This window comes from Macaca nemestrina, chromosome 16, assembly GCF_043159975.1.
Source record: "Macaca nemestrina isolate mMacNem1 chromosome 16, mMacNem.hap1, whole genome shotgun sequence".
Classification (NCBI taxonomy): domain Eukaryota; kingdom Metazoa; phylum Chordata; class Mammalia; order Primates; family Cercopithecidae; genus Macaca; species Macaca nemestrina.
Genome location: NC_092140.1, coordinates 87,185,972 through 87,213,949, shown reverse-complemented (window position 1 = coordinate 87,213,949; position 27,978 = coordinate 87,185,972). Strand labels below are relative to the sequence as shown.

General features: G+C 39.3%; 1 protein-coding gene and 1 long non-coding RNA gene across 4 annotated transcripts in view; both read right to left on the bottom strand.

Moving 5' to 3' along the window:
* The window catches only part of LHFPL6 (LHFPL tetraspan subfamily member 6), a 265,542-nt gene that overhangs the window by 185,340 nt on the left and 52,224 nt on the right, over positions 1 to 27,978 (bottom strand). The window lies entirely within an intron of this gene.
* The window catches only part of LOC139359125 (uncharacterized), a 32,784-nt gene continuing 5,905 nt past the window's right edge, over positions 1,100 to 27,978 (bottom strand). The window contains exon 2 of the long non-coding RNA XR_011614883.1: positions 1,100 to 27,711. This is a non-coding gene — a long non-coding RNA (uncharacterized lncRNA). The remainder of the gene's footprint in view (positions 27,712 to 27,978) is intronic.

Here is a 27,978-nt window from a genome sequence, read left to right as displayed (position 1 = left end):
GGTCAAGTCAACCAGCACCAAGCTACCCTGAGAACGTGGACCTCGGTGATTGCTCTGACCAGCCTTCCTATCAGGGACACCCAACCCAAACAAGAGTGTGTCCTAGGAGGAGGAATACTGAAAGCCGGCATTCAGCAAGAGTGCTGTATGGAACTTTCAGTTAGCACAGGACATTCTAGTGGCAATTCCTCAAGCAAGGCTTCGATCCAGACTGTGATGAACTGGGCAAATTAACAAGCTGTGGACTTGGCCACAGGAAAAGAAAGCAGGACTCCTGTTATCAGAACTGTGGTCAAAGGTGGGATTTGAGTCTTTGACGCTGGTAGAGAAATGAGCTATCAAATAGCAGATCCATGTCAAGGCCAGACAACAGCAGTGATCACAGCATCGCTGAGCTGAAGAGCATTCACCTCAACCTCCTGAAATCCCTCCTGCCTGAGGTACAACGGGTCTCTAGAGCAGAGACTCTCAACCCTGACCGCACATTAGAATCGCCGATGCCTGGATCCCCTCGCCATCTAATTAGATCAGGATCTCTGGGTGTGGGTCTGGATGCTGGTATTTTTCTAGTACCCAAGGTGATCTCATTGTACAACCAAGGTTGAGAATGACTACAGGACTGGGAAGGGACTACTGATGGCTCATGGATAGCCTCAGTTCTGGGAAGAAGGCAACTAGAAATGCTGGGACCAGGCAGGATCTGAAAACACAGGTCCATGTCAAATTCTACATAATTATAAAATTATGTCTAATTGGACAACAATTATTTTCCTCTCTTTTAACATCTGTCTTACCTTCATAGGTCTGAGGTAGCATAAGGTACCTGCAACCTTTAAGACAGATCATTCCGACAAATCAGAAATGGAGACAAAGGACATTCCTCACAGCTTCAATCAATACTTCTTCCAAGTTTTAAGTAGACTACCTATTTTTAAACGACCTCACTATCCAGGGTTGCATGTTACAATACCTATGTGATCTTTCATCTTGAATTGAATCTTAGCAAGCAGAACTTCAGAGTGTCCTGAAATAGCAATTATTATATATAGCTAAGTTCTACTGTTAACCTATCATTTGCTGTATGTGCATTACATGTACATTTCTTTTTTTTTTTTTTTTTTTTTTGAGACGGAGTCTCGCTCTGTCACCCAGGCTGGAGTGCAGTGGCCGGATCTCAGCTCACTGCAAGCTCCGCCTCCCGGGTTTACGCCATTCTCCTGCCTCAGCCTCCCGAGTAGCTGGGACTACAGGCGCCCACCACCTCGCCCGGCTAGTTTTTTGTATTTTTTTTAGTAGAGACGGGTTTTCACCGTGTTAGCCAGGATGGTCTCGATCTCCTGACCTCGTGATCCGCCCGTCTCGGCCTCCCAAAGTGCTGGGATTACAGGCTTGAGCCACCGCGCCCGGCTATATGTACATTTCATGTGCTGAAAGGGAGATTAGCGGTTTACGATTAGAATTAGATTTCCTCTAACATATTTGGAGAACTTCTGGCTTAATTAGCAGGTTTACATCGATTGGTCAGTAGCAGTTACAAAATTTTATGTAGCAATAGGGCTGCTGATAAGATATCCAGTGGGCTGGGTTTTTTTTTTGTTGTTGTTGTTGTTGTTGTTGTTGTGTGTGCATTAACCACACCTACAAAGAAAGCAATTAATTATATGCTTTCCTCAGATTACAGAAGTAAAATGTAGTCATGATAAAGAGTCATTATCTATCCAAATTTTCAACATGTCTTACCATGCCTATTGCACAGCAGCTGAAAGATTCTTGACTGTTGGCTTGTTTTGCAGATTACTTTTTTTAAAAGGCAGAAGGGAGCGAAAAGAGAGCTTGTGACCAGCCAAAAAGGAAAACCAATTAGTGAAGTGAAAGTTAATGGAATCCCGAATGAAAGTGGCCCTCTCACTATTCTCTTTCACATCCCGCCCATTCCATTGGCTTCCGCATTGCTTTCACTACAACCCCTGCCTTACCCCAAAGCCCTAGTACACACACAGCCTCTTACTAATCCGCTATGTGCACTACCACTGCCGTGACTGTTTTGCCTTTCAACTTTTGTCCGTCACTTTCCTCTCCCCAAGACAAAAATCTATCTTCTCCTTAACAAGCACTTAGCACTTACCATGTGCCAGGCACTGTGCAAGAGCTTAACAAATATTAATCCAATACATCCTCACAAAAACCTTAAGGGGTAGTTGATATTTTAACTTCATTTTGCAGATAGATAACCTGAGGCACAGGTTTAAGTAAATTACCTAAGGTATCTAAGATGACACAGCTAGTAAGTGGCACAGCAGGATTTAAACTCGGGAAGTCTGGCTCCAGAGTCCATGCTCCTAACCAGTACACTGTTGTTAGCATGCCAAGTCCAAGTTTTAAACCCAACTCTCCAATATTATTGTGTACTGCACTCTCCAAAGCACTCATGCTGTGGTGATAGCCAGTATCTTACTGTTCCACACACAGACTGCACCAATCCCACTCCATACACGCAGGTGACAATCTCATGGCCTGCACAGCCCTCCACATCCCTTTTAAGGTTCGGCTTGCACATTGCCATTAAGATATAGCCTTCCTATTTCCCCAAACAAGATCTATTTCTTCCCATTTCAAATTTCCCTTGGTCTATCTATATTGGAGAGAAAATTCATCATGGTTTATACATAATGACCTGTATATGTGTTTGTTCCCTCCTCCCCAACAGGCAACCACAAATAGAAACCACACAAAAAAAGCATTTTGTTCTTCTTGTCATCTGCACACGATCTAATATAGTGTCTCACTCTTGATTTCAGTTGCATTAAATTTGTATGGACAATGTAGAAATGTTAGCAGAATGATGGCATGATTAGATGGATTCATAGCTGGTAAATCAACTTAAAGAATGGGTAGAAACTAACAAAGTTGGAATACCATATGAGTAGGTACCTGAAATCAGCAATATTCAAATGTAAGATGAGGGAAATACAACTCAAAAGTCTTTGTAGGAAAACAAACAAACAAACAAAAACCACTTGCCTCAACTCTTACTAATTGTATGATCTTAGACAATTTACATAACCACTTTGGGCCTTTATTTCATCCTTTATATAATATCATGCTTACAACTGGTACATGTAACGTGCCGGTTATGCAGAAAGTGTGCAGTCTCTGTCAACTATTACTGTTATTCCTATTATGGAGGGTTAGGTTTCTGAAAACTCAGTAAACACCAACAATATGACATGACTACTAAAAAGTTAGTGCAGGCTTAAGCCTAACAGATATGAAGACCCAGGTCATAAGAAGAAGGATGCAAATGGACTCTTCACTGGCAGTTCCAGAGAACTTTGCAATGAGATGTAACAGCCCGAGAAATCTTAGGCACAGAATTTCCTATTTTATCACTGCCTACTACCACCACATCTCGCTCTCTAACTAGGTATCTCAATACACTACCCATTTATTTTACAAAAGATTTAAAAGTGAGTAAAAGTTCCAGAATCAAGGCTGGTATTAGAATAAATAAGACAAGAAAGACAGAAAAGAGGTTAATGGCATAGATGTTAAGAGGTAAAGAAAGATTCCATAAATAAACTGGTGAGCTTCAAAGGAAAGTTAACTTTATCTTAACATTAAAAAGAAAAAAAAAAAAAAAGGGCCGGGCGCGGTGGCTCACGCCTGTAATCCCAGCACTTTGGGAGGCCGAGGCGGGCGGATCACAAGGTCAGGAGATCGAGACCACGGTGAAACCCCGTCTCTACTAAACATACAAAAAATTAGCCGGGTGCGGTTGTGGGCGCCTGTAGTCCCAGCTACTCGGGAGGCTGAGGCAGGAGAATGGCGTGAACCCGGGAGGCGGAGCTTGCAGTGAGCCGAGATCGCGCCACTGCACTCCAGCCTGGGCGACAGAGCGAGACTCCGTCTCAAAAAAAAAAAAAAAAAGAAAAAAAAAAAAAAGAAAGAAAGAAAAAAAAAAGAAGATTTGTATTACGGAGCAATAGGAAAAGATGGCAGAGTACAAATAAAAGATAATGAAAAGCAATGCCCAATGCCAGCATGGTTAAAATACAAATAGGTCATACTTTAAGGAGGTAAAGAAAGCACAGATGATAAAGATTATGAAATAGAAGCATAGATAAAGGGAAGAAAGGGGCTAAGGGAAGTAGGAATGCCACTGCGCTCAAGAAGTAAATACTCAACAAATATCAATTTAGTATGTATTTTGAGAAAAAGCCAGTCTATACTGATTTCCTGTAGACTGGATTACACTCAGTGCAAGCATGGTTTAATCAGCAGGGGTTTGGGGGTTTGGTTTTTGTTTTTAGGAAAGGAGTGACTCGCTCACAGGTAAGGCCTATAAAAAAAAGCATGAGGGAAAGGGAGCTGTCTCTAAGTGGGTCCATAAAAACCACATTTATTTATACACCTTTCAAGATTAATTACAATTTCTATCATACAACTTGCAGGAACTAGACCTATTTGAAGCTGGTATGAGTGTCTGGCTCAAAGCCTCACTGAAAGAGAAGGGAACAAGGTCTTGATTCAACCCTCTGTAATATTGTGCAGGTATCTTTTGATCCGCAGGAGGTATATTGTGCAAAGGGAAGAGGTATTCGGGTTTTTATAAAACCCCCGTCTCCTTTTAGGTAAAAGCACTTTGAAAGAATGGCACCAATATCAACCATGCTTGATTGCTCTGCTCCACACCAACAATGTAGCAGTGGATTTAGGGGAACATAAGACAAACAGGCCTCCTGCTATCATAGAATTTACAGGCCACTAGGGGAGATGGACTTTAACAAAACTAAGTACAGAAATAATTAACTACTTTTGTGCTAAATGTTATGAGGAAATAGAAAATTGCACTAAAATTGCATATAACTGAGGGTTCTAACCAAGTCTGGGGTATAGGGATGACGAGAATATCAAATCAGCAAAGGAAATAAAACTTACTGAATTAATCTATTTTCTGCCAGGAGTGACAACTTTGTCATGCTGCTGATGAAAAAATGGGAAAAAAATAAGCTCATCTGACATAAATGGAAGAGAACATGTCTGGCAGAAAAAGAAAATGTATTTGAGGACCACCTATGGTAAATGCTCAGGGCGTTTGAGTTTGGTGCAAAGGAACCAGAGAAGAGACACACAGTCCATGTGCAGAAGGTGGTAAGAGCTGCTGCCAATTGCTTTTTTTCCAGTCTCGATGCAGCCCTTTGAGCTGTCTGCTTTTTTGTTTTGTTTTTTACATTTTTAAGATCTGAGTCCTATTTCTAACTCTCAGATTCATTTAAGAGTCATTTTCATTACAGACCCCAATCATGAGTTTTGTTTCTGAGGTCTCTGCCTGAGAAAGACTATTGTCTTTTTTAACACTCAGGCTTCAGTAATGAAAAGCATTGTAACATAGTTCTCCTTCTGACTTAAAGTTTATACTAAAGAGATAATGAAATAACTAATTTTCATAAAAATATCTTTTGTTGTAATATTGTATTTCTGGAAGGATATTATCTAACTTGACAATGAATCTGTCTGCATTTAATATTATTTTAAGACTTCATGTGAGTGGTAATATAATGCCACTCACTAATTCAAGATCAACTGCTAAAGGGTTAATTTAAATAGCATCAGGCCACTGGGAATGGAGGGTGACCAGTAAATGTCACTTAAGGGCCTGCATAACCTTGCATCTTCTTTTTGACTTTGAGGAACAATGACAATAAAAAAATACTAAGGATGGCCAAGCCAAAGAAATATGGCCAAAGGTCATATCATGAATTCAAGGAGCTTTTCCCTTTTTTAAGCTGATCCACTAGGAAATGTTCATAATTGTATGCTGAAAACCAGTGCATGCAAAAGGCATTTATTATCAAATACAGTAAAATCATAATCCTCATAAAAAGTCTTGAGGTTACAGATACGTAATCATAATTTTTCCTTTTTTTTTTTTTTTTTACCTAAAACTCAGTGGACATAAGAAGGTTAAAAAGAAATAATGTGTCACAGAAACAGAATGTTATCTAATGGGCACTAACCCATAACAAAAGCAACATCTTAGACAGAACCAAGTCCTCCCAGCTAAAATGAAGGCTCTCACCTTCCTCCTACTAAAACAGTTTTCATAATATTATTGTGTGCTGGTTAGGAATAAATACATGCATTATCATATCCCATGTCATATTCAAATAGACAGAAACCCAAAAATAATCTTGTTCAATGGACAGTAACCCTATATTGACTGATGTAAGCCCCAGGAACTTATTCACTGTTATATCCCAAGCCCCTGGTATAGGGATTAGCATACAGGGTACTTCATAAATTCTAGTTGATCTGAAACGAACTGAACTACCTGGTAAATCGTAGGTATTGATAGGAGACAGGTATGTAGATATAGATATACATGATACAGATATACATAGCAGGGGTTGGAGGGTGAAACTAGTTGTTGTACCAGAAAGAAGAAAACAAAAATGAAGCTACACTAAAAATGACACAAATACCAATGTTTTAGAAATGGTTGGGGTTAATGTATAATCATGATTTTAAAATATTGCAATTGCAACCAATAACAAAAGTAAATTTATACCTAACAAAATGAAGATGGAGAGAATTCACTGGATTTGCAATCTAGGTTCTTTCCACCGGTCTAGTGCTCTGATGTGTTACTCTGCATTCAGCCAGTCATCTCAAGTTAGTGTTCAGCATTAGATGGGCTGATTCCACACGACAAGGTTACAGACTAGAACAGTATCTTGTGAAGTCAAAGATCCATTCATTCTGCCCCAGCTCACTCAGCCTTCGGACGTATCAAGCTACCCCCAGAGTAGGAATTATAGCTACTGACATCACATGCAGCCTCATTTTACATCTGTAATTTCGAAGGCTTTAAGTGAATCTTCACTTAGGCAGAAACTGAAATGTTGAAATGCACATCAATCCTGGATTCTGAATACCCTCAAGAATCAAACGGTAGATTCTGAGAAAACTTTGCCTTGACTTACTTTTGTTCAGAAAAATCAACCTTCAAATTATGTATTTATTCCAGTTTCAAAACAACATAATTAACAAGTTCAAAAATCTGTTAAATGGTACTACAGGGTTTGCACATCCTCTAGTTTTAGAGAGCAGCTTTTATGACTCCGTCTCTGTAAGTGCTGGTATTTACCTTGCTCAGTGACTTCTGATACACTGAAAAAGTAAAAATCACTAGAAATTTTGCATTCTAGGTTAAAAGGCGTTTATGTTTTCCTGTCTAATCATGAAGATTTCTTACTGAATGATGACTGTATGATGCTTGCATTCTGCTTCGTGCCTTTTTTGCCTTAGCTGGTACCCAACCCACCACGCTTTCACATACATCCCTGAGAAAGGGGCCTTTCGCCCTCATGCATTGCCTAAGGTGATGTGCTTCAACCAACATCAAGAAATACCACGTGATAAGCAAGGTGAGCTTTGTGGACCACTAGCGCAGTCCTCAGGAAAAGAGACAGATAGCTGCAGTTGGAGCTGACTTCATGTTGATAGATTTCTGTCTCCCGTCCATCTTTGAACAACCAACAACATGGTTCCATCTGTTGTCCAGAAAAAAAAAAAAAAGCATATATTCTACAATCTAATGAAACCTAAATATACCTCCTTGGGCAGCTGATAACACGTCTTGGTTTGTTTCTTCTTTCTTTCCTACAACAGATGTGTGCTGCTAGACTTGGACCTATGTGGTTGAGGTCAATGCCATGGGATGCCACTGCGCTCCCAGAAGCGGAAACCATTTAATGTTCTGTGGCCAGAATAGACCATGTCAGGTTTCAAGTCTTGCACTGAACCCAAGAACTTCCTGATATGGGAATCAAATTGAGGGTTCCTTCTGGTAATATTCCCATCATTTTTTTTTTGTTTCCTTGTTACTTAGTTTTTACAGTACCTGGGCTCCTTGTGGTTATATACTCATCATTTTTTTGTTTCCGTGTTACTTAGCTTTTGTAGTTGTTTTTAATCTTCCCAAATAGACTACAAAATTGGCTGGACAGGGAAAAACTCTCATACTTCTGTTATTTTTTAATCACAGAAACTTTTCTGCACATGCCAGGGATTTAACCAAGTTGTCGGAAGTATACATTTGAGAACTTCTAGAAACTTCTATTTCTAAATTAATCTTAAATCTTTAATTTCTAAGTTAACTGTATTTCTATAAGATTCATGATCATAAAACTTTAAGCTTGAAATATGCTATTTTATCTGACCTGACTCCTAGTTTTTAGATTTGGTAGCTCATGAACTAGTTCTAAATCATATAGAATCTCATCTCCTTCCACTTCGTATGACCCCCGCAAGAAGAGAATTCACCATTTTGGCTTTTGCTGTTTTTTTGCTAAGAAAAGAGATCTACTGATTCACACTATGAATCATGCCAGCTCAAACAGATGGACTCTCTGGCACACTCCTCACTCTGGATCTCAGCGCCCAGGCCAGCTCCATACTCCCAAATATGCTCTAGTCCTCTACCATCTCTCTAAACCAGACTGCATCTGCCTCTGAATGCGGGTGCTTACTGCCCACTCCTCAACTCTATCCTTCCTCTCCCCTCTGACTTAAAAAAAAACTAGACATCTGTATTTGCACAAACCAACTTAGAAAGAGAAATTAAAGCACATCTAATAAGGTCCCATGGTCACCTCCTAGAGAATTTAAAAGCAGCCTGGAGACCCCAAAGAGGAACAGCAATGACAAGTCCAGCAGCATCCTGAAGAGCTCAAGTGCCAGGCTGTCGGGCATCCCTCTCTCCCAGAGGCCAGCTATGAAAATAGGCCAGTGTCCCTGTGAATGCTCGCTCACCATAGTGCCACTTCTACAAATAAACTCCCACGTTTCCCATCTCTCTCTATGATACTAAAAATGATTTCCATTTTAGGGAAAGTGGCAGGCAAGATAAAACATAGTGGAAAATAGAATTTATGAGTTGCTTCCTGCACATCTGGGCTACAATTCTTGCACTTGTCACCCCTGTTGACAAGTTTAAAATAAAACCATGATTTTTATTTTTAGGTCTCAAGATATTCTTCCAGGAATTCCCTGTAAATTCACTTTCCCCTCTGGCAGGAAGAATTAACACAACCCAGAATGAATAATACATTTATTTATTTTGTTGCTTAGACACTTTCAAAGGGAAAAAAAATGTATATGGCTTGATTTTCAAAGAATTACTCTATCTTGTCAAAAGACAGAAAGATGGTTAAGGCAGTGTAAGTTAGTTCTGTTTAAAACAGCTGGAAGGCAAGCTTACTGTTTCCCAGGACCCACTGTGCAGAGATGCCACCGCCAAAAAATAATGTACAAAATTCATCCCAATTCCCTTCTTTTTTTTTTTTTTTTCCTGTTTCTTGAGACAGAGTCCCACTCTGTTGCCCAGGCTGGAGTGCAGTGGCACGATCTCGGCTCACTGTAACCCCCACCTTCCAGGTTCAAATGATTCTCCTGCTTCAGTCTTCTGAGTAGCTGAGATTACAGGCGCCCGCCACCATGTCCGGCTAATTTTTCTATTTTTAGTAGAGACAGGGTTTCTCTATGTTGGCCAGGCTGGTCTCGACCTCCTAACCTCAGGTGATCCACCCACCTCAGCCTCCCAAAGTGCTGGGATTACAGGTGTGAGCCATCACACCCGGCCCAATTCCCTTATTTCTATCTAAATATATTTAATGACAAAGACCTTGTGTGCATTTATTTAATAGATATTCATGAGTTCCTACTATGCTCAAAGTCCTAAGCAGGTGATAAAGAAGGCTACTAATGGATGAACACCTTAGTAGGTTCATACTTAGTGTGTAAGACACTGTACTGCAAATATACAAATATGTTCTCATTTAAAGTCTACAAACACAGTAAGAACAAAGAATAAAACTTGTTGGGCTGATTTAGTTGGATGTTCTTACCTCCAACACACAAATGGGGAATCCGAGATTTAGAAAAATTAATTAACTTGCCCACTAGTAGGAGGGGATGCTTCAAAGTCTATTCTACTTGCACTTTTGCTGTTTCCAATTTACTGAGCTGTTTGTTGGGAAGCAAATAAAAAGTAAGGTCTTGGACTTGTATCTATAATCCAAAAGGAGGAAACACACAGATAAAGTAATCAAGCAGAACACAATGCAAAAGAAAAAAGTGATAATGTAAAAGAAGTTTTGCAAAAAGTGTCAAGAAGAAAAAGGTTTTATGAAAGAGAAAATTTTATTCTGAAGTTCATCCAATGATTAACTTATCCAATCCAAGACTATAAATGGGCACTGCCTGTGTGCTTAGTTCAATGCATTGTGCATAGTAGGTACTCAGTAAATAACTGTTGAATATTAGATGAATGTGTAGGGTTCTTTGAGTGAACTTAAAGTGGGAAAAGGATTACTAACGAAGAGAGTAACTAGCTGGGTGCAGTGGTGCACACCTGTAATTCCAGCTACTCCGGAGGTTTAAAAAAGAGGATACCTTGAGCCCAGGGACCGCCAGCCTGGGCGACAAAGTGAGACCTTGTTTCAAAAAAAGAAGAAAAAAAAAGTATTAAAAAAATAAAAGAAAAGAGTAGCATATGTAAAGACATGGGGACATCTAAGATGCCCAGATCCCATTCCATGAACAGAAACAGAGTGGGAAGGGGAGTAGGAAGAGAGGTGCCTGGAGGTATGAATGGGGGCAAACTGGAACACTATATCTGTCTGTACTTAAGGGCTTGAACTTTATTCCACTTGGCATGAGGAGACATTCTCCTACCAGAGAGTTTCCAATGCAGGTAAACAAGATCAGAGTCATCACACTGCACAAATTCAAAGGGCATCAGCTACTTTATATTCTAAATGAATAGTGTCGCCTTGGAACTGCACAACTCGTAAGTCCTAAAAACTTGGATTGGATAAAATAATCCTTGGATGAACCTCAGAATAAAACTACCTCTTTCATAAAACCTTTGCCTTCTTAACACTTTGTACAAAAATTCTTTTACATTATCACTTTTTTTCTTTTGCATTGTGTTGTGCTTGCTTATTTCACTTGTGATAAGGCAAATGAATGATACTGCATATTCGTGACTGAAACTGGGGAAGTAGCATAAGGAAAAGGGCCTAAAATTAGCCATGAGACTCCAAACTCCCAACTACATAACATCGCAGGCAAAAAAAAAAAAAAAAAAAAAAAAAATCCCTAGAGGATGTTCATTGTCAAAACTACAATGCTGATTACAGAATCAAGCAGAAACTCCACTGAGATCACTGTCTCCAGCTTGCTACAGATAGGGGACATATTCACTTAAGAATTGTAACAAAGGTGGGCTGGGCGCAGTGGCTCACGCCTGTAATCCCAGCACTTTGGGAGGCCGAGGCAGGCGGATCACGAGGTCAGAGATGGAGACCATCCTGGCTTACACAGTGAAACCTCATCTCTACTAAAAATACAAAAAACTAGCTGGGCGTAGGGACGGGGCGCCTGTAGTCCCAGCTACTCGGGAGGCTGAGGCAGGAGAATGGCGTGAACCCGGGAGGCGGAGCTTGCAGTGAGCCGAGATCCTGCCACTGCAGTCAGGCCTGGGCGAAAGAGCGAAACTCCGTCTGAACAACAACAAAAAATAGCAAAAACAAAAACAAACAAACAAACAAAAGGTGACATTCATGAGGTGTCTACACTAATACAAGCAATATACACTTAACTGGCTCTACTTTTCACAGAGTAATTATTTGCAAGTTAACTCATGCCAGGGTCATGAATGACAGCTAATGAACAAACTACAGCTTTTTCCAATGATTCGTTATGAGAAAAGTTTTTTGGCAGAACTAAAGAGTTCGTATTAAAAGCAATCTAAATGTAGACCATACCCTAGTGACATAACTATTAGGAAACATGCTTTTCTGAATATATTGCATGTCATTGTAATAGAAAATGGGCTGTGCTGATAGAAATGGCTTTTATGCAGATGAGAATTAATGAGCCTCATTGTCTCTGTGTAGATAGCCATGCTTACATTTTCTTTTCCTTTGGACACATAAAATTTTAAAGACAGTAAAAAAAATTAGGGTGTGCCTAAAAAGAGAAGAGGTTATATTAAATTAACAAAATGTACTTTGGGGGGCTCATGAGATTCCAGACAATGCGAGCCAAACTATTCTGGGGCCACCAAAGCCTATACAGTTGGAAATAAAAGGGTATAGAAGTACCAAATTTAAATTGGAAATTCCAATGTTTGACCTTTAGGTCGTAAAAGCTACTCAGACTTCAGGTAGATTCCTTTTAAGATCCACAGCTTCCTATCCGCCCCTGAACACTAGATGTGTGGGGCCAGATGCTGTAAAAATCTTCTACTGACAGAAGTGTGACCACCACATTAAGAGCACAGACAATTCAACTAAAGAGTATTTTGCTGGACAAATATCATATTACAGCACATAACTGCATAATTGAACCCCTCTGCCACAAGTACACTGAAGAAAGGGGAGTCATGGGGAAGAAGTTCACGTGACATATGCCAACATCCTGAAAAGCACTTCGGGGTGTTAAAAGCAGCCACGAGACAGATTTGGCTTTGGTGTTTTCAAGTATAGTTCATGGGCTTCTAATTTTTCATTTTCTGTTATTGGTTTACGTTTCCAAAAGCCACATTTCAGTTGTATGCAAAATATAATGCCAACAGTAGGAATGAAAGTCTGGAAATTACCCCTGAATCATCTTCCCGTTGTTCCTCTCCCTGGGTGTTAGTGGCCTCCTGCCTCATAACCCTGTCTCCCTCCAGCATTCACCTAAACCCTTTTTTGTCCTGCTGTCAGAATATTCTTCTTAAAGAACAACACTAATCCTACTCCTGCCCTAACCCCTGCTCAAAAACTCAGTGGTTCCCAAGTGCCTACCAAATTGAGTAGACATTCGCAGCCCTCCACAAAGCAGCCCCAACTGACGTTTTCCATCTCACAACCACCGCTTCTCGACAAATACCAACAATAGTTTTTTGACTTATTTTTGCTGCTGCATCACCATTTTTTTCCAGTAAAATCCTACCCATAGTCCAAATAATACAAAGCAGATAAAAATGGTGCCCTGTTACAATGTTATTTCATATATTCAAATTTATATCATTTTATTTTCATAAAGACAAATATCATCCTTTTTACTTGTACCATGTATATATCCCATGGGACCAAATATGCGGTATTCCTCTAGACCTTTAAAATAAAGTAAACATGGTATCTTCTATGAGTTAAAGTTTGAATCAATCACAATGGATGAGATACATAGTCATCCTTAACAGAGACAGAATATTTTCTAGACTAGTAAAATACAATATAATTGTAACCCTATAATGCTGTCATTCCAACTTATGTTCAGAAGAACACTAGGATTCCACAAAACATTACTAAGTGTTCCAAAGAAAGAGGTTCACGGCCAAATTATGTTGGACCACACTGCACGCTGCATCCTCCCACTGGAAGATTAGGGTATTCATTTCCCACTAGAGGCTCTGAAGAAACTAAAGTTATATGACCCGTTACTTTTCAAACATACTGCCTTTAAATCATCTCCCACACCTTTTTTTGGAAGAATTCCCATTAATACATGTTTCCTGAAAAGCACTTTGGAAAACACTGCTATCACCAACTTTATACTAACCAGTCCCATTTTAAGCCACAGACGTTTCTCAAGCACAGACTTAAATAAAGGAAACGAGAGAATACATTGCAACCTTGGACTCTAGGCTGCTCTAAAACTAGTCATTTGTATCTTCAATATTTGATTCCAGAAGATAGTTAAAACATGTGGGTGGCCCAAGTCCTTACCAATATCTGGGTATATGGGTATATTTGTTAGGACACAATCTAAGCTGTTGAAACAAAGAACACCCCCAATATGCAGGGGCTTAAATGAGACAGTAGTTTATTTCTCTCTCAAGGAATATTCCAGGGTGGTAGGGTGGCTCTGCTATCTTCAACATGTGGCCTCCCTCTTGAATCCAAGATGACAGCTCCTGTTTCTACCATCACATGCATGTCTGAATACAGAAAAGGAAACAGCAAAGGAACACACACCTTTCTTCTAAAGGCATGGATGGGAAGCGCCCCACATCGCTTTCACCCACATCTCATTGACCAGAACTTGGTTAGCTACTACACTTAGCTGCAAAGGAGGCTGACATACACTCCCTAGCTTGGATGCTGATGGAAAACTACCCATCTCTGCTCCCACATCTCTGGCAAATATATCACCAAGTGAAGCGGAAGGGAGTCTTCCCCACCACTGGAATCCATGCCGAGAACAGAGGTGTTCTAGTGTGCTTTCAGAAGGACTGATCTACCCTATTTCTGTAGCAGATTGGAAGACACGGGGTCTTCCATATTTCCACGTCTGAAGCAAGACAATAATGCCACAGATACTTACCAACTCCTTTGCCACCATACACAACATTCCACACATTTCCAATTCCCAGCTGTCAAGTTGCCAGTGAAGAACCCATATTTGAATGGTGGGTGGGGGTGACAGTCATAGTAATTTTAGGGTAGAACATTGGGTTGCACATGTAATTGGCTCATATCCTCAGTATAAAATACATATGTACCCTTGTTGTTGCCATCCTAGTTAGGAATGTTCAGAAATATCAAAAACAGACTCTGCTTTCCTGGCATAAGTTCTGCAGAAAGAAAAATTACATCTATAATGCCAAAGAAGTGATGTTTTTCAGTGATGACAAGTGAAAAACAAGAGATAAGTCTTTTAACATGAAACTAACCTTGAGGCAATTTGGCAGTGTTTGGAACTACATATATAAATTTACTTTTTTTTTTTTTTTTCAGGAGACTACAGGACAAATGGAACTTGATCGTGTTCCAACAGCAAACATTTCTTTTTATGTTCTTTAGGCAAAGGAAATTGAAGCTTTCTTGTTAACCCTCCTGCCCTTACCCAAGACAGGTTAAATAAAATATGTAATCCATTTGCATAGTACCTAGCGCATGGCAGTTTTCAAAACACAGTGGTGTTAAGCATCCCATATGTGATTGTGTGGTACATTAACAACAGAAACTAGAAGAAGGCAATTACTGGGCTTCATATATAGGTCAAATTTAAATCTTCCCTATTACATAATAGTTCTGTGTTAATATTCCAAAATCTCAAAATATATTGTAAGTGAAAAGTCAAGATCCAAAATGTGTAAATAGCACATTGCTATTTATTAAGGAGAGACAAGAAAGGAAGGTGGAAATTCTTAAATGCTTGTAAATGCATTGCACACTTTTTGAGTGATACTCAAGAAAATGGATAAGAGTGGTGGAGATCTGGGGAGGTGGGGGGAAATGTAGTAACAGAGATGCTTTTACTATATACCCTTTTATACCTTTATAATTGTGGACCACATCTATGCATTACCAATTCACATAAATTAAAATTAATAATTATAAGCTTTTTCTTCTCATTGCCCCCTGTGCAACCATCACCCTCTCACTACCCACTTTGTTTTCCTAGGGCTTCCATAACAAAGTACCATAAACTGGGTGTTTTAAAACAACAAAAATTTGTTCCCTCACTGTTTTGGAGGTTAGAAGTCTGAAATCAGGCTGTTGGCAGGGCCATGCTCTCGGCCAAGCCTCTGGAGGATGATCTTTCCTTTCCTTGTCTAGCTTCTCACACCCCCGGGCCTTTCTTGATTTCTGGCAGCATAACTGCAATCTCTACTTCTGTTTCCATGCAGCATTTTCTCTGCGTATCTCTGTCCAAATTTCCTTCTTCTTACAAGGACATCAATCATATATTGGAGAAGGTCCCACCCTAATGACTTTATCTTAACTTGATTACATCTAAACAAGGTCAAATTCACAGGTACCTGGAGGTAGGACTCTAACATACGTTTTTGTGAGAGGCAATTCAGCCTATAACACTAACATAACCCACATCATCACACACAACATTTTATAGAGCTTCTCTGTCTCTTCTTTTTGTTCCAAGCTCAACACAGCAGAGTGGCTGGGTGATCCCAATGATCACTTATCTTATTCCAAATTTCATTAAGGAATAACTATTACCTTATTAAATATAACAATTTTAAAGATTAATGGCTGGCATTGTAAAAAAAAATTAAAATGCATTTTTTGGTGGAAGAAATTGAGATAAAAATTCAAAAGAACAGAAGGTGGCTATTTTTGTGGGAATCAAGGTCATCATATATCACTAAATAGGAATTTCAGGCACTGGGCCGGGATGTTCTATGAATTCAGGGATAGTGCACACATTCTGTTTTACTAGCTATCATTTTTTACCTGGTTGAAGTTGACCTACATAGACATGTGTGCTATTACATTTTATAGCTAAATTAAAGCAAATAAGAAATTAACTTGAAGATTCATTAGAGACAAAAACATCATTCTTCTGCTGTGATTTTACCTCTTCTTTTGAGAGTCATAATCACCTGTTCCTAGTTATTACAGTGAATAAAAAATCAAGCTCAGGACGTAAATGAGCATGGGGTCTGGCAGAGACCGTTAGCATTCTAAATAAATAACTCAAGCAAGGAGGGATCAGAATAAATGTAATCAACCACTCATGAAACCTATTTGAGTACCTGCTTCAGCTTTCTATTTGACAATACATAGGAAAGGAAAAATAATGAGACACGCTAACCTCACCCCATTCACTTTATGCATTCAATGTGTTTTCATTATCTAGTTGGTAAAAGATCTGTTTGCCAGGTCACAGCTCTAAGTTCACAAGCAGCAAGTAGTAAACTTTCAGGATCAAAATATTTTTCCTATAGAGCAAGTTCTAAAATTTGAAAGAAATGTACATTGCAAGGTGCCACTCTTTGACATTCGAACACTCTTGTTCAATTTAATTACACATCAAGTGATTGCTGAAGGTAGGGGAACAAGAATGCAGAGAAGGAGGAGTCATACCAGTTGCTTTTGAGGACCAAGTGTCACAGCCACGGAGTTGTACCACTCAGATCTCCCTTCGAGAGGGGAGAAGTCAACAGAATGAGCATCAGTTGCTGTATCTCCAGGCTCTCTGCACTCATACCAAAGCTGTGCCTCTTCCAAGGTGCTCCCAGCCAATGACTGAGCACCATGAGGTCACTAGATTCAGCCTTGCTGCCCAACTCATGGCTCTCTTAATGCGCAACTCCTGCTCAGGGACTCCCGGTGGCCTAGCTGAGATCTTTTCAGAACCACACTGAAGTCTGGAGCTCTTCCTGCCCAACTTCTTTCCTTCTCTCCTTCCACAGGTTTCAGATTATTGCCCAGTCCAGCACCTCTCCCGATCTTTTCCTATCCTTCCCCCTTTATCTTTCATCAGTATTTCCCTCTCTTCACCCAAATGTCTTGCACATCTGACCAGCAGAATGCAGTTAAAATTCTACTTGAACTAGTTTCATAGTGAGTCAGTCAGTAGTTAATCCAGTTCTGATTTACCTCTTGTCTACTTAAGACCTCAAGGGCAAGTAATAGGTAGTTTGCTTTTAAGCAGTCATTTTTCCTAAAACAATGAAGCATGATTTGTTATTTTTCAACTCCTGACCCTTAGCTGTCACCTCTCTGTACCTATTCTAATACATCCATATCCAAGAGAAGCTCACACATTTCCCTGAGGTATTAAGAAGCTGTTGAGAATGTTCCCTCCACAGGGCCTGTTCCTCTGCCCCTGTCATTTTGATTAACTGTCTTCCTACTGATGGGAGCCTTTCAAGCCTTGTGGGAATTTTTAAAGTTCATTCATGGTTCTCTGTTTGCAGTGTCTTTCTGCCTTTCACTCTAGCCCTCCTCTTGCAAAGGCCTTAAACACATTCCTGCCTGAAAATAATGGAACAGGTTAGGCCACTGGCAGCTCTAAGTTCACAGTCCTCAGCAAGCACACCACACAAGTCCACGTGGCTTTAGGGACGATGCATCAAAACCTAGACCCGGGTTATAAACCACAAGTTTATGAACCAAGGAAATAATATGTATAAAGCAAAAGAGGAAACTTACACTAACACAACAAAAGCCCATTTTAAAAGGCCACAGGTCCCAGCATGCGTCTGCCTCTGGCAGATTTATCCTTACAGGTACAGAATATTTCATGCCAGGGAAGTAGACAACACTAGGAAATTTCAGGGCTTTAAAACTGCATTCAGATTTTTTAATGGTGATAATTACCTAAATGTACTTGTTAACTTACAGCGTGGGGTTTTCTATCTATTTAAGTCTCAATAATTACAAGTCCTTTAGATTTCTTTCATGTCTCATTATCAAGCTTTACCACCTTTAATCATTTTGTTGCTTTTCACTGATATTCCTGTACTTAAAAGGAAAGAGATACAACAAAAACAAAACCCTCAACAATCACAGAACCCAAACAAAGCACAATTATCAGGAAAATAGGCCTACCCCCATTCTGCCAAGCCATTACAAAATTTCATGGAGTGAGAATATACTTTAGGCACAGAACCACTGAGAAAGCAATGGAGAGTCAAGATCAGGTTACCACACAGTCTAGAGGGCATCCTGGAACACAAACGGGAGCAAGAAATCAATGTCAGGTGGCTAGTTCAACTTCTAACTCTTTACTTCTTGTACCCTGAATGCCATTTTTCTTTCTCTTTCTTTCTTTCTTTCTTTCTCTCTTTCTCTCTTTCTCTCTTTCTCTCTCTCTCTCTCTCTCTCTCTCTCTCTCTTTCTTTCTTTCTTTCTTTTGAGACGGAGTCTCACTCTGTCACCTAGGCTGGACTGCAGCGGTGTGATCTCGGCTCACTGCAACTTCTGCCTCCCAGGTTCAAGTGATTCTCCTGCCTCAGCCTCCTGCCTCAGTCCCAAGTAGATGGGACTACAGGTGCACACCACCACAGTTGGCTAATTTTTGTATTTTTAATAGAGATGGGGTTTCACCATGTTGGCCAGGCTGGTCTCGAACTCCTGACCTCAGGTGATCAACCTGCCTTGGCATCCCAAAGTGCTGAGATTACAGGTGTGAGCCACCACGCCCAGCCTATTTTTCTTATGTTTAAAATAATTTGTTGACTAAGCTAATGGTCAAATTTAGTGTCACTAATAGTGACACAAATCTTCAGATCTGACGCAGATTTTAGGATCCCTTTGCACAATTTCTTGCCAACCATGTTTAACCTGAATTCAACTGAGATCTAACTTCCAGTTTACGTAAATCCGGGTCAGAGAGGAACATATTAGATGATACCACTCGAAAGCAATCAAATATATTGCAGATATATTCTATGGGACAAATGGCACAGCCTTTTCAGGAGTCAGTGTCATGACAAAAGGAACATATCTTGATTAAAGAAAACTTGGGTGACACAGACACCAAATGCAAGGAATAATCCTGAATTAGATCCTGACTTGGAGAAACAAGTTGTAAATCATATTTTGGAGGCAATTCAGAAATTTTTATATGAATTGGTATCAAATTTCATCAAGGAAAAACTATTACTTTATTAAGTATAACAATTTCAATCTGGTTACACAGCACTATTATTTTTGAGATACTCAATAAAGAAATTAGAAGTAAAATGTAAGGATACCTGCAATTTACACTAAAATATCTTTATATAAAATGTGGTTTATTCATCTACCATAGAGTTATTCATCTACTCCAGATGGTGAACTTTTTAGGGTAAGAGTAAATATTTTAGGCTTCGCGGGCCATATGGATTCTGTTGCAATTACTCAACTTTACCATTGTGGCATGAAAGCAACCATAGACAATACATACATGAATGTGCATGGCTGTGTTTCAGTAATGCTTTATTTATAAACACAGAGGGACTTACAGGCCATAGTTTGCCCACCCCTAATCGGCCCTTTCATATAAAAAATAGAAGCTGGGCTTATGACAAACATAGTCCTTGGCCCCAGTTAACAGCATGGCATTACCTTAGCCTTTTAGTTTTTTCTTTTGCATTTAGAAAAGTAGGAACATATGGTTTCATATTATCTGCCAAATGTTTTCTTGCACAGCTAGTCTTTTCTCTATCATGTGACTTGCAGATTTTATTTTTTCAAAAAAAAAAAAAAACATGCCTGTAAAATGAAATAACCATATCAGAAGGAAATTGAACTCTTCAAAGGCTCTTTCATCCAATGAACCAAATCACCAGTGATCTCTGGTCCTGGAGCTGATTAGTACTTGAACAGCTTTTGACGATAAGTGGGAAAGTCACTGGGCCCTTCACCTCATTTTACCACTGGAACCCAACTCATTCTTTCAAGTCCTCTGGATACTCGCTATTCAGCAAATCAGTATTTTCCTGAATAATATGCTGCACATGCACGTGACCTGGGAGAATAAACACAGGTGCCACTGGGGAAAATGAACTCAGCTAATCAGCATATGCCATAGGTGAGGTCAGTATCTCTTACCAAGCAGGTGTAGATTCAATTAAAATGTGTGTTTGTCTGTCTGGATGCTCATAAATGAGCAATCCTTTAAGAATGATTCCCACAAACCCAGACTGCTCTTCAAGATGGCATTAGAAATATACAAGTCAATATTAAATATTTAGAGGATTAATCAAGTTGCCCCTTTGGTTCAGACTGCCTATTAAAAGTTTACCTATAATAGAAAGCTTTCATCTATTCAGTTTGTGCTCTGCCATTAAAACTGCATGTAATACACTTTCATAGAATATGGCATATCATGAAACCCAAATAGGCTTAGTTCTTAAAAGAGTTTCATATGGATGATAAGTAAAAACTGAAGAAAATTCACGTTATATAGATTCTCTATTAATAAAAAGAAAGCTAAATCATGATTCAAATTTTTAAAAAACCCACAGTGTTAAGATAGCCTATAAATTCTTTGGAAATGAAGGGTGAGGGTAGAGGGGTGAAACTCCTGCCAAGTTTCAAGGTCATAAAAGCAGTTGAAATAAAATATAAAGCTATATATAGAACCACAAGTTTCATGATAATATACTTTATGGTTCAAACTAGGCAGTAAAGTAGGATACTCATGAAAAAATACCATATTAGAGTCTTCTAATTATTTATGTATTAGTTAGGATTCTTAATTTAAATTGACCAGAAATGATATAAGAAAAAAATCCCAATTTTAAGTCTTGTTAGAGTGTTGTTTACAGAAACATTATTTATTTTAATCTGCTTTTAAGAATCTTATCCACCTCGGGGCATAATATTTATATTACTAGATATACTATTGTGTTTCCACAATAATTTGTGCCATGAAATGTATGCTAATTTGACAAGAGCAGGGGAAATTTCTCTCTCCCCTAACACAGCAGAAAGGATTTTCTGATGGAATATTAGAAATATCTGTAATCTGCTTACTATAACAAATATTTAACCCACTGTATAAGTTTTGGGGGTTAACAATTAACTTTATAATTATAAAACAGTTTTATGCTTCTGTAAAATAGGCTTCCATCGGACAGTACTTCCCTAAGAGTTGAAACAATTGTTTTAGTGAGAAAATAATAGAAACACACTCCTTTCAAAGTATTTTAAGTTGCCAAACCTCTGTTTAAGCTAAATTGGGAATACCTCTTTCTTTAATAACTTGGATAAAGAACAGTTTACCAAAGAGCAAAAACAAATGCATTTAGAAACTGTTTTCTCTCAAACATTTAGAACACATGTTAATAGAGAGAAAAACTATAAAATGTACATTTCAGTGTTGAAGAGAAGTTTAAAATGAAACAAGAATAGTTAATACTTAACAAGTACGCTGTCACTGAGAAACAATTGTACTAGACATACACATTCTATACTAGAGAAGTAAGCCTGATAAGGTTAGTAAAGGTTTATTTCTCCAGAAATGTAGCCAGTGTTTTGTTAATGACAGTCATCAGGGTACACAGCATGGGAATATAAGCCACCTCTGGGAAGCCCAGTATTGCTCCTGAAAGCATCTTTTATCTCCCCACTCCAGCTGGGCCACTACTGAGTAAATGGATCTCATGGACACCCCAGTGGAGAAGAGCTTGGTTTGGGTTGCTTTAAAGACATATCTTGAACACCAGTGAAGTCCATTTTTCCATGTTTGCTTGTTACGAAAAAATTCAGACAAAAATACAAGCAAAACTCAATTCTGCAGACATATTGCCCCATCCTAGTGTTCAAAGCTCCCCACACGCCCTCCCCTAGCTGTGCGACATTGTGTCATTGATCATGCAGCCAGGCACCCTCCATAACCTGCTGCCAAGATTGTTCTTACCATTAGCCTTCATTCCCTACCTGAAGGCCTTGTCCTCTAATGCTGCTTCTCTGAATCTTATTATCCTTCAGGACTCTACTAAAGTCCAGTGCACAGACTTTACTAATTACTCCAGCTCGTGAGGATCATCTCCATTCACTCTCACTGACCTTAAACACACATCTGTTGGAGTATTTAGCCTATTCTTTGTCTATGTGTCTATTCCATCTCTGTGCTATGATCTGCTACAGAGCAGGGATCACCTTATTTATTTCTGTGTCTGATCCAATGCCTAGAACTTTGCCTAACATGTAGCAGAATCTCATTTAAAACGCATGGGGCAGGTTGGCTGGTCGCGGTGGCTCACGCCTGTAATCCCAGCACTTTGGGAGGCCAAGGTGGGCAGATCACGACGAGGTCAGGAGATCGAGACCATCCTGGGTAACACGGTGAAACCCCATCTCTACTAAAAATACAAAAAATATTAGCCGGGCGTGGTGGCAGGTACCTGTAGTCCCAGCTACTCGGGAGGCTGAGGCAAGAGAATGGCGTGAACCCAGGAGGCAGAGCTTGCAGTGAGCCGAGATTGCGCCACTGCACTCCAGCCTGGGTAACAGATCGAGACTCCATCTCAATAATAATAATAATAATAATAATAATAATAATAATAATAATGATGATGCATGGGACAGGTTACCAAAGGTGTATGAGGGAGGCTGAATAGAAGGAAGGATTAGGGAGACTCCTGGGATGCTGACAATATTCTGTACCTTCACCTGAATAATAGTTATGTGTGTGTTTGCATAGTTAAAATGTATTGAGCTGTGGAAAAAAATTGTGGAAGCAACAAAAGAATGAACTAGTGACAGAAATTACCCAAATTAATAAACATTGCAAACATAGCCACATGCTCATTGTTGTTTCAAGTAGCACAATGCCAGCTTCACCATTTAGTAACAATGAAATATCCAAGTGACAATGACAACAGAAGCACAGACGCATGCACAGACACACACACCACTGAATTTCTTTCCCATTTGGCTCACTGCTCCACTGTGCCTCTTCTGCACCTGCCACCAGCCCAGACCATGTAAGAAGGCTCCACCCCTGACTTTGTAAGACTGTTTAACAAGCCCCTCCACTGTCAGGATGCCAAACCTCTGGGAGAACCTTTTTGCCATTGTGGGAATCCACCCTGCCTGAGTAAGCTGAAATCCCCAATTCTCTGCAACCCCCAACATGATTTAATCAACTTTCCCTTCAGTTCCTGGTCCTCCGGCACTTGGTTCAATTCAGTTCAACAAATACTTGTTGAGAATGTTATGTGCTAAGTCACATGGGTCATAATGATGAACCGGAGGTGTCTCCAAGTTTTTGTGTGTATGTGGCAAAATATACATAACGTAAAATTTATCATTTAAACCACTTTAAGTATAAAATATAGTGGCATTAAGTACATCCACGATGTTGTACAACCATCACCACTATCCATTTCCAGAACCTTTTCATCTTCCCAAACGGAAACGCTGTACCAGTTAAATATGGGCTCCTTGTTCCTCTCTTCCTCCAGCCCCTGGTAACCACCATTCTCCTTTCTGTCTCTATGAATTTACCTATTCTAGGGACCCCATATAAATGAAACCATATGATATGTGTCCTTCAGTGTCTGGTTTACTTCCTTTAATGTTTTCAAGGTGCATCCAAGCTGAAGTACTTATCAGAATTTTATTTCTTTTTAAGGCTGAAAAATATTCCACTGTATGTATATATCACATTTTCTTTAGTCATTCACTCCTTCCTATTTTGGAGGAATTTACTGTCTAGCAAAGGAAAGCATGCCAGTTCTTGCCCACTAGTTTGCAGACCATAGTCCAGCATCTGTTTTCTCAAACCTAGAACCTTCCACCAAAATTCTTTGTGTTTGGTTTTTGCAGGGAACACATGTGACTCTTCCACCTCTTTATCCCACCATCTATCATGGTGCTGGCACATAATAAGCACCCAATTAACAGTCGTTTATTAGTGCAAGAAGGACGTTCCCTGGGGTCTTCTAAGAAGTCTCTTTCTGAAGTTTCTTTTACTTCATCATAGTCCCTACTTTTGACCTGTCACTCATTTTCCCTGAAAAAGACTAATGGATCTGGCCCCTGCAAAATAAAATTTTTACAAAACTCCTCTCCTCAGCCCAGAGAAAAGAGTATCCACAAGAAATGATAAGTACAAATGGTGCTGGGTTGGGAGTCAAGAGATGTGAATTTCAGTCCCAGCTTTACTATGACATAACTATGCCAAGTCACAAGCTCCTCAGGTCTCAGGAATCTATGACTGTAGCCTAAAATAAAGGTGTTAACTGGTCCTATTCAGTTATAAACTTGCATAATGCCAATTTGCAAAAAGCAGACAAAGCAATATCTTGATGACATGTCTCAGACACATCTGGAAAATGTCCAAAAAGGTTCCTAAAAATTCTTGTGATTATGAAAACAGTTTACCTACAGCTTCTTTAGCAATTCTACTGTGTCCTTTCTTATATTTCAACTACTGGGAAAACTATCATAGACTTTTATTTCAGTGGGCAAGAGAGGTACAATTTCCAGTTGGAACTAGACTGTTTAGCTATTATCACTGAAGAGTAGAAGAAAATGAAGGAAAATAATATTCATTTTGCCTAAAAACTTAAAGAATTGAATGAAGATATTACCTCTCTTTTGGCAAAAAGAGACAGGAAATTGATAACAAGTACAATTTGAAAGCAAATTGTTTGGGCTCTTTCACTGAGGAAGAATTTATTTTGCAGTCAGCTTTGGCTAGTACATTTTGCCACTATATAATTTTTTGCAGTTCGAGAAACTTCTCTGAATGCATGAGCAGGAAATTAGCTCATTTTAACACCTTTCTAGCTCATACAATGCTATTTCAGCTATTTGCAGGCAACAGATATGAACTGGTAAAATCTGAAAGGAGGGACCAAAAATGAAAAGGCTAATAAATAGAAGCTGGCCTCCCAATGATACAGAACTTTGCTTCACTAAGCTCTCCCTTAACCCAAGGAACTCCAAGTGGCAATCCTGAGAATACCTTTGTTCTCCTCAGTGGGTGATGACAATGAGATAATCATCGCCAACAAAAGTAATGCAACTTAAATGAACAGAAACCCTCTCAGACTACATTGAATGGGAATGATTCTTTCCTTATAAAATAATAAACATTAATAATTCACATGCGAAGGATGAAGAAACCTATAAGATTCTGGTAAAAGTAGTCATATTACAATAGAACTATCAATGGGAAAAGTCCTAAGGAATGAACTGGATGGCAAAAACTGTTACAGTACAAAAAGTTTCAAGTATTCTCTCATGGCTAATTTTGCACCGTTCATTGAATTAATTATATAAAGGTCATTTAATAAATAACACCACACTTACTACAAATAGGCAAACACCCAATTTAATTTTCAAACCAAGATTACTAAAGAGGAATCAAAAGCGACCAAGGGTAAGTGGTCAGAAATCTAATAGAATAAGCGCAGAGAGAAGGAATCTTAGTTGGTACTGGCTCCCTCACCACCTCCCTCCAGCCATACCATATTGTGTCCATTCCTAAAATGCATCACTTTTACACCCTTGAACACTGTCTACCACGCAGACAGTAAATGGCTCTGAAGCCACTGAACGTGATCACAGATAAATAAGAATCTACTTACTAGCTCTGGGATCTTGGGCAAGTTACTAACCTCTCTCAGTTTCATCACCTTGACAATGGAAATAATAATAGCAGTAGAGTCATCCCTCCCTATCCATGGAGGATTGGTTACAGGACCCCTGCAGATATCAAAATCTGGGGATGTTCAAGTCCTTGCTATGAAATGGCATAGTATTTGCATATACCCTACATATATCCTCTTCTATACTTTAAATCATATCTAGGTTACTTGTAATATTTAGTATAATGTAAATGCTACCTAAATAGTTATTATACTGTATTTTTAAAATCTGTAGTATTTTTAGGCTGGGCAAGGTGGCTCACACCTGTAATCCCAACACTTTGGAAGGCCAAGACAGGAAGATCACTTGAGGCCAGGAGTTTGAGATCTGCCCTATCAACATAGTGAGACTGCTTCTCTGCAAAAAAAACAAATGAATTAATTAAATTAAAACCGTATTATTTTTATTGTTGTATTGCTATTTTATGTTTTTGTTTTCCCTAATATTTTCTATCCAAAGTTGGTTGAATCCACAGATGTGGAGCCCATGGATATGAAGGGCCAACTCTATCTCTTTTGTAAAGTTTGGCAAGCTTTAAATAAAATTATATATTGTAAAATGATTAGAGAATGCCTAGCCCGTGGTAAGCCCCCAATAAATAATAGCTATGAGACTATGAAATCTCATGATGAGATTACATGTAAGAAAATTGGGGCCAGATGACCTAGCTAGTAATACACACCTAACTCATGCCATAGACCGGCCCTTAATCTAAATGTTTCTTAAAATGTGGCCTATGTTCTCATCAGCATTACAAATCACTTCTGATCCTTTATAAAAAATGTAGATTCCTGGGCAATGCCCACAAATTGGAACTCAATTAGTTTTAGGGAATGAGAATCCACTTCCTTAAATAAACACTCTAGCACATTCCAATAGACATTTTGAGAACCAATAATCTAGTTGTTCTCAAGTTTTTGTATCTGCATCACTTGAGAACTTGTTAGAAATGCAAATTCTTGGGTCCACCTGACCTAGTGAATCAGAAACTTTAGGATAAACCAGACATCTGGGTTTTCCAACCCTCCAGCTGGGTTTTACAACTGCACTAATCGGTACCTTCCTATTCAGATACAGCCAGAGACCCAGACACGAGAGCCAGCAATCCAGGGTCACCCTTGACTCCACCCATCTCTCTTCCTCACTTCTGGCAGCCAATCAACCACCAAGTACTGCCTATTTTGTTTTGTCCTCTTTCCCTCCCAACCTCTATTTCTCTATTCCACGTCTTTGTCCACTGCTTTTTGACTGCCAAAAAGGACTCCTACCAAATGTCTCTGCTTCCAGTCATGTCACTCTCAAATCCAGTGCTGCACCTAAATTGCAAGTCTGACACTTTCACTCTCCTGCTTAGCACGCTTCAGCAAATTCCCATTGCTCTGAAGACTAAAGATCCTTAAAATGGCTTATAAGTCCTTTCAGACTCTGCCTCTGCCTAGTATGCTGGTTTCGCTAATAACCACCCCCTGCCTCCAATTTTCTGCCCTAACAGCTGAAGCCTCTTAGAATTTTCCTCCACAAATTCTACTATTTTCCACCTGTAAACTTCAGCTCCTGCTGCTCCCTTCCTTCCACATTTCACTCTCCCCACTCCAGTGCCCTGGCTAAATTTTACTAGTTCTAATTTTAATTTATTTGTTTATTTTACGGGAAAAAAAAATCCCAAGCCCTTTTTACCTTTCTCCCAAGGTAGAGTTACAGCCCATTCAGTGGTTTCTGACACATTGCCTCGTCTCTGGTTGCCTGCTTCCTTATGTCCATTTCACCCACTCATTGCTCCATTCATCTTGTATCCCCAATACCTAGCAAGGGGCTTTGTCACAGAAAGAAATCAAAATCAGTTTGCTGAACCATTTAATCCACCCGTAACAAGATTCACTATGTTGTTGGCTGAGATCAGGGTTGTGGTCTACAGCCAGGCAATTTTCTGTATAGTGAGTCTTTCCAAGGAACTGGTCTTAAATTCATGATCATTATTCTCAAATTAACTAAATTAGAATGCAGACACTATATTCTGAACATTTTGCAAAACAGTGAGATATTGCAGCAAATCTGACCTGGACCAGCTCCTGAGAATTGA